At 32.9% G+C, this 8,416-nt stretch overlaps 1 non-coding gene across 1 annotated transcript; it reads left to right on the plus strand.

Moving 5' to 3' along the window:
* Positions 1–236: 236 nt before the first annotated feature.
* TRNAT-UGU (transfer RNA threonine (anticodon UGU)) lies at positions 237–308 on the plus strand. The gene has a single exon. It is a non-coding gene; the product is annotated as a tRNA-Thr (tRNA).
* The last annotated feature ends 8,108 nt before the right edge of the window (positions 309–8,416 follow it).

The raw sequence follows: 8,416 nt of genomic DNA on the forward strand, positions 1-8,416 counted from the left end.
AGTTAGCGCACGGTTCTTCTACACTGTTATGCCGGGGTTATAAGTTCGAATTTCACCAGGAGCAATACGTTTTTGAACGTTGATACTTATGAATATTATTGAATACTATTCATAGGGTAACTGCCCTACTGACGTTTGCCTAATTTTATTGTTTTTAAAAGATACAAATTTTTCAGAATTTACTTAATATTCACTATGAATTTGCATTATCTTAAATTTTTTTTCTTGTACAAGTGGCCTATTTAGCTCAATGGTAGAGCACTCGTCTTGTAAACTAGGGACCGTGAGTTCAAACCTCACAGGGGGCAATCAATTTTTGTGATACTCAAGTTATATAGTAGCTTCTCTATTATTTTTCCGTTTAGGTACGCAATACTTGTTCTATATAATTAAGCTTCTCCTACTTAGATATTTCTTCAATTTTAAATGTATTTAATACTTTGTGGTTGATGAGAGACACTAAAAAAGTTATGCAAAAAAAAAGATTTATACATATTTCATTTTTCATAGTATTTTTAAATTAATGAAAATAATTAAATTAAGATTTGAGTAGGGGGGAGGGTGTGTGTGTGTGTTTATTTTGAACACAAATTATCCTAATATGTTTTCTAACAAAAAAAATTTAAACAGCGATGTATTTTACTTTTTAAAGTTGGTTAAAAAAGGTCTGTAAAATGCAATAAATTGTCCTGTATAATATGCAAAAAAATCTACATAATCTTTATGTACTCGATAGATTGAAATAGTTAAATGATTATCATATATCATCCGATTTTGTTTATTTTACAAAGATGCTTACTAAAATTGATTTTATTTTCGAAACTGCAATTATTATAAAAAAAATGTTTCTTTATCTTTATCATTATGTTATACAATTTCTGAATTTATAAGCAATACATGAATCGATATATTATTACTTTGATGTTGTCCATATTTTCATGTACTCTGATAAAGAAATAATCTCAGCTGGCTAAAATAACAATAACCCCCATACACCCCCTTTAATCCATCTCTCCCCTCTTATGGGATATATAAATGAACTGGCCAATAAATGAGGTCCATAATTTTATTAACAAATTTTCTTTTTTTTAATATATCCACATATTCTATTATATAAAGTGGTAATGTGAAGCTTCTTATTGATCCAGGGAAAGTTTATAATTTTTTGGGGGAAATGTATAAAGTATGGAGAGTTATTTTGTCTGTAGATTAAGAATTCGATAACTACTGAACTAATGTAAACTTTTTAAATTGCCTTTTCCAAGTTTTTGAATTTTTTAAAAAACTAAAATTAAAACTGGTGGGTGCTCAACCAAACTCCCCCCTATTTTCCCATTAAAAAAATAATAAAAGTCACCGTTCATCCCCCAAAATTTTTTTTCTTCTGGGATTCGAACCCGGATGATAGATGGTTCAAAGCTGTTACCGTACCAAAAAGCTATCAGAGCTCCAATATTTCAAAATGAAAATTTGTCTTATTTTTAGATCATTAAGTATTATGATGTCTGTTTGTTTGTCTGTCTATATGTTTGTACTACAGGATCTCGCTAACTACTAAACCGATATGGTGCTCCTATTCAGGGTAGTTTCTTATAGGTACTGGGAAGGTTTACAACTATTTTGGGGGAGGGTACCATCACACTACCAGAAAAAAATTGCCTTAGAAAAAAAATTAAACATCACCCCAAAATTAAAAATGTGATTTACTCGCCCTGGCCCTCCCCACCCAATAAAAATCACCCTACCCCCCAAAAAATTATTTTAATTCAGTTCTTCTTTTTCCAGTACCTATTGTTTAGTATTTTTTGTAATAACTTCATAATTACATTGTCATTAAGATTATGTGACATAAAAAGTTAGTCATAAAAATTATACCCATGAATAATTGTAATAAAAAGCACTTTTGTAAAAAAACATTTTTCATAAGAGGTAAGTTTTTATGACAAATACATTTATTGCAAGTGTACATATGATAAGCATTTTAAAGACGATTATTTTTAAGACAAATTTAACCTGCGTACCATGGCTCAACATGTAGCGCATCTGCTTGTCATCATGGAGGTAATAGGTTCGAATCTTGGCCAGACACTGCGCGAAAACTGAAGACGTTAAATGGTTCCTACTGCAGCTATGCCAGGTATGCAACATGTAAAGTTAGAGTATGATTTCCTTGGCTCGTAAACAGGCGTAACTCATTACCATAGGACTTTCTGGCAGGTAGTTGGTTGCTGGATAGATGTCACTTAAATTGGAAAGAATTGGTTCCCCTTAATTATCCAAGGTTCAACAAGTAGCGCATCTGCTTGTCATCAGGGAGGTAATAGGTTCGAATCTCGGCCAGACACTGCGTTATAACTGAAGACATTAAATGGTTCCTACTGCTGCTATGGCAGGTGTGCAACATGTAAAGTTGGAGTAGGAGGATTTCCTTGGCTCATAAACAGGCGTAACTCATTACCATAAAACTTTCAGGCAGGTAGTTCAATAAAAAAAGTTGGTTGCTGGATAGATGTCACTTAAACTAATACAGAAAAGGAAAGAATTGGTTCCCCAAGGTTCAACAAGTAGCGCATCTGCTTGTCATCAGGGATGTAATAGGTTCGAATCTCGCGCAGACACTGCGTTATAACTGAAGACATTAAATGGTTCCTAGGTGCTAGGTGTGCAACATGAACAGGCGCAAAGGAAAGATATAATTCCCCTTAGTTATCCAGGGTTGTTGGACCTTGAGTTAATGTCATAGAAACCCTCGACCGTGGCTCAACATGTAGCGCATCGGCTCGTCGTCTGGGAGTTGATAGGCTTTGTACTGCATCATAACTAAAGATGTTGAAATAAATTCCTACTGCTAAAAAACTTGTATAAAACTTTGGGTACCAGTATAAAACTTTGGGTATCAGAATAAATTTTTGTCTATTAGTATAAAACTTTGGGTACCAGTATAAAACTTTGGGTACCATTATAAAACTTTGGGTACCAGAATAAATTTTTGGCTATTAGTATAAAATTTTGGGTACCAGTATAAAACTTTGGGTACCAGTATAAAACTTTGGGTACCAATATAAAATTTGGGTACCAGTATAAAACTTTGGGTACCAATATTAAAACAAAATTTTAGGTATTAGTATAAAATTTTGGGTACCAGTATAAAACTTTGGGTACCAGTATAAAACTTTGGGTACCAGTATAAAATTTGGGTACCAGTATAAAATTTGGGTAACTGTATAAAACTTTGGGTACCAGTATAAAACTTTGGGTACCAGTATAAAATTTGGGTACCTGTATAAAACTTTGGGTACCAGTAAAAAACTTTGGGTACCAGTATAAATTTTTAGTACCAGTATAAAACTTTTGGTACCAGTTTAAAACTTTGGGTACCAGTATAAAACTTTGGGTACCAGTATAAAACTTTGGGTTCTAGTATAAAACTTTGGGTACCAGTAAAAAACTTTGGGTACCAGTATAAATTTTTAGTACCAGTATAAAACTTTGGGTATCAGTTTAAAACTTTGGGTACCAGTATAAAACTTTGGGTACCAGTATAAAACTTTGGGTTCTAGTATAAAACTTTTGGTACAAGTATAAAACTTTGGGTACCAGAATAAAATTTGAGTACTAGTCTAAAACTTTGGGTACCTGTATAAAAACTTTGGGTACCAGTATAAAACTTTGAGTACTAGTATAAAACTTTGGGTACTAGAATAAAACTTTGGATACCAGAATAAAATTTGAGTACTAGTATATAATTTTGGGTACTAGTATAAAACTTTGGGTAATAGTATAAAACTTTGGGTACCAGTATAAAATTTTGGGTACCAGTATAAAACTTTGGGTACCAGTATAAAACTTTGGGTACCAGAATAAAACTTTGGGTACCAGTATAAAATTTTGGGTACCAGTATAAAACTTTGGGTACCAGTATAAAACTTTGTGTACCAGTATAAAACTTTGGTTACCAGTAAAATTTGGGTACCAGTATAAAACTTTGGGTTCTAGTCTAAAACTTTGGGTACCATTATAAAACTTTGGGTTCCAGACTAAAACTTTGGGTACCAGTATAAAACTTTGAGTACCAGTATAAAACTTTGGGTACTAGAATAAAACTTTGGGTACCAGAATAAAATTTGAGTACTAGTATATAATTTTGGGTACCAGTATAAAACTTTGGGTACTAGAATAAAACTTTGGGTACCAGAATAAACTTTGGGTACCAGTATAAAACTTTGGGTACCAGTATAAAATTTGGGTACTAATTCTGAATCAAACATTTGAAAAAATCCTGCTGTCCTCCCCCCTCTTCCCTCCACTCTTATTCTCACAACCCCTAACCACCCTCAACTCTCCAAAAAATGTCCTAGAATGCATTTAAAAAATCCAATTTAGCCGAAGCCTCAGCTGCAAAGCTTATTTTATAATCAGCCATAAGATCAGCCGCAAGGCTTAATATTGTATTAAGCCGCAGCCGCATTCAGCTGCGCGGCTGAATTTAATTCAGCCACAGCCTCAGCCGCACGGCTTTCAGTAAGCCGCAGCCTCAGAATCAGCCGCGAGGCTTAATTATGTTATCAGCCACTCTCAGCCTCAGCCTCACTCAGCCGCGCGGCTTAATTTTCCAATCAGCCACTGTAAGCCGCAGCCGCTATGAGCCGCGCGGCTTTCAGTAAGCCGCAGCCTCAGCCACAAATCCTTCAGCCACTGTAAGCCTCAGCCACCCTCAGCCACTGTAAGCCTCAGCCGCTCGAAGCCTCAGCCACAAAATTCCAATTCAGCCACTGTAAGCCTCAGCCACCCCAATTCTTATTAAGCCTCAGCCGCATTCAGCCGCAGCCACTCTCAGCCGCACTAAGCCTCAGCCACTCTCAGCCTCAGCCACTTCCATAACTTTAAGCAGCCGCAGCCGCAGCCGCAAATTAGGATTCAGCCGCAGCCGCAGCCGCGCGGCTGATAGCGCGGCTTCCGAACCCTGGTTTTAATTTCAAATAAAAGTAACATAATCTTTGTTTGTCTGTCTGTAACAAAATATCTCGCTAACCGCTGAAACGATATTTGGTCATTTACAGTGTATCTTCTCTTAGATCCTGGGAAGGTTTATAACCAATTTAGGGGAGGGTACTACCACTCTCCCATGAAAAATCGCTTGCACAATCTTTACTTTTTCTTTTTAAAACTAAAATTTAAAGTATGGAACTCTCGACTCTCCTATCCACACAAGATATCGTAGTAATTTAATCATAGTAGAAACAAGGATGAAAACATCCATAAAAGCGAAGCACTGAAACGGTAGAACAAACGGACATTGACACTTATATAGTGTCATTACTGAATAATCAGAATAAAAATGTATAAGAGTCGAAGCAAAATTGTTAGTAAATTTGTTGAAAAACTGCTTTATACAGGATAATGTTTATGGACATACTAACATATTCAGGACTTGATTATAGAGTTGCTTCGCTTATAACATTATACTTTTTTGTCCCAGGAATCAATATACCAAAAATCAGATCGATCGGATGATTAGATCACATAAAACTTTGTTTAAAATGGACGTACGGAAATTTTGGTAATGATTATAGAGTTGCTACGCTTTCTAAATCGTACCTAACTACTAAAGTAATCACCATGCTAAGTTTGAAATAGATAGGACAATTCTAACACGTCTAAATTAAAGATAAAAGCTATCCGTTACGAAAGGACGGACGGACGGACCGACCCTATTTACAGAAAAGCTTCGCTTTTAAAAAATGTAGCAAAATAAGAAAGAAGAGAACATGATTAAATAAAATGTATAATATTGTTTAGCATAAATGGGTTGAAATGCATGGGTGCTACTACTGCTGGTGTATAATATTCATTTGATTTTATGCATTTTATGATAATTTTAACCCTGAAATGCCCCGTGGGAATGTTAGAAGTATTTTTTCAACAGTTTTGAAACATTAATGCAGATGAAATTTTAAAATTTTAATTGTATGTTTCATTGTAAATTAAATTACAAACAGCAGCAAAAATAAGTTAAATATTCTAATAATAAAGAAAAAGAACAGTAAAGGTAATATTTGGCGGATATTTTTAGTAGCGAAGATACTATAAAATTGACTTTTATCTGTCCGTTCGTCAATATATACTTCTGTAACGCTATAGGGAAAATACGCTGTGGCTGATATTTAAGCTACTTATTTTCTAAAGGTTTCTGCGATTTATGAGATATTTTTTATCATTATAAAAGAATACCTGCTCTATAAACCGCTAAATTTTAGAAAATTTATATCATTCATATTACCTAACAATTTATTATTATAATATTTTATGACACAATATAAGATGTAAGTATAAAGTAGCTACGTTATTACAAAAGTTATTTTTGCTTTCATTCTGATTTTTGATGAAAAATGCGCCGCTTCCAATTATTTTTTTGTGTCAGAGGAGGTATATTCTTTTCAAATATCAACAAGGATGACAACATCCATAAAAGCGAAGCACTGAAACGGTAGTACAAACGGACATTAACACTTGTATAGTGTCAGAACTGAAAAATCAGAATATAATGTTTATGGGCATACTTAATTTTTTAGGACTTGACTATGGAGTTGCTTCGCTTATCAAATTATACTTTGTTGTTCCAGGAATCAATATACCAAAAATCAGATCAATCGGATGATTAGATCACATAAAAATTTGTTGTTAAAAAAGTAAAAAAATCAACATGTTTAAAATGGACGTACAGACATTTTGGTGAAGAAAAAACGAAAAAAGCTATCCGTTACGGACGTACTGACGTACGTACGGACAGACAGACCCTAATTATAGAAAAGTTTCGCTTTTAAAAATGATTTTGTCCACATGTAGCGCATAACATAAATCTAACCAAATATTAGAAAATGCAATTTTTGACGGATCAATATTCAATAAGAAACTTAACTATCTGAACAAATAATTGTACAAAAGATAATTATTGGTGCTTAGTTGTTGATATTCATTTATGTTCTTCAACTCTTATGACAAAATCCAACCGACGAACGTGTCTAAATTATAGAGAAGCTGCACCACTAAAAAGAAATGGCATTGAAAGGTGCAGAATGTGTTGAGTGTTTAGCATTTAAATAGCATAGTAGCATAGGGACTTAGTTAAAACTGCATGGTACAAAAATAACTAGGGGCGTAATCGGTTTAAAATAAAAAAGGATTATAAGAATTTTAGTTTAGCAAAGCGTAATTTAGTTTTTTTAATTACTTCTTTATAAGTTTAGCTAATGTATAAATGATGTTTCAAATGATATTCAGAAGTCATAATGACAATATATGAATAGTGTTATAAGGTTAATATAACAATCTTAATGCAGCTCACTATGTTGACGTAAATTTCAGAATGAAAATAGGTATTGCTTTTATAAAATAACTATTTAAGCCCTTACATATATTGATGTATATGTAGAACATATATGTTTTGCAATCAAGCTAATAAGAGTTAAAGGAGATCAGTTAAAAAAAAAAGAAATGGAATGACATTAAACTGAGAGACAGGTATGTGTATAAAGTATTTTGAATTAATTAATATTTGTTTAATTTTGCTCCCTTTCTCTTACAAAATTGACTAGTCTATAAACATTTTAGAAACCCATAATACTTCAATTCGTATAAAAAAGTAACAGGATGTCTATGTTTGTCTGTCTGAATGATCTCGCTAACCACTTGACCGATATGTTTTGCATAGGTTCTGGGAAGGGTTTTAATTATTTTAGGGATGGGTTACACCCACCTTCTCAAAAGTTCATTTTCCTTTAAAACTTAAATTCAAAGTGGGCGGTCGACTTCACCTCCGCTCCCCCCCCCCCCATCCCCAGGTCCCATTTATAACGTATACAATTCTGTTCTTGATTAAAGTTTGATACTTGACTTTCAGTCTAACTTTGCATTTTCTTTTCTACACATTTTTTTATATCCTTTCAAGAAAAAGAAATCATTTAGTTTTTAGAATGTACGATTTCTTTTATATATAGATACTAAATATGGATATGAAAAGGAAAATGTAAATTTTAAAAACTAAAAAATTTGGTTTGAAAACAAAGAGTTAAAGTGTTATGTTTATTATCATTACATTATTTATTTTTATAGTGATGTCCCTCTATAATTTACCTTGTCTGTACGTCTTTTAGTAGAGCTACAGGTAAAATCTAAATTAAAGATTATCAATCACAATCATTATTTATTCTTTTATGTCCGACTTGTAATTTCTTGTCATTCTTTTGATTTCTATAAATAATGATAACTTAATTTAGAATTGTTAATTTGCATGTATTTTGATTATGGCTTAATATTGTTTAGTTTTGCTGCTTTTGGATGATGCTATCTTTTTTTTATTGTTTTATAAGGAAACTCGGGGTTTAAATACCATTAAGAGATATTTTTATTTGAAATT

The sequence above is a fragment of the Acartia tonsa genome, chromosome 7, assembly GCF_053477335.1.
Source record: "Acartia tonsa isolate MP-2025a chromosome 7, ASM5347733v1, whole genome shotgun sequence".
Lineage (NCBI taxonomy): Eukaryota > Metazoa > Arthropoda > Copepoda > Calanoida > Acartiidae > Acartia > Acartia tonsa.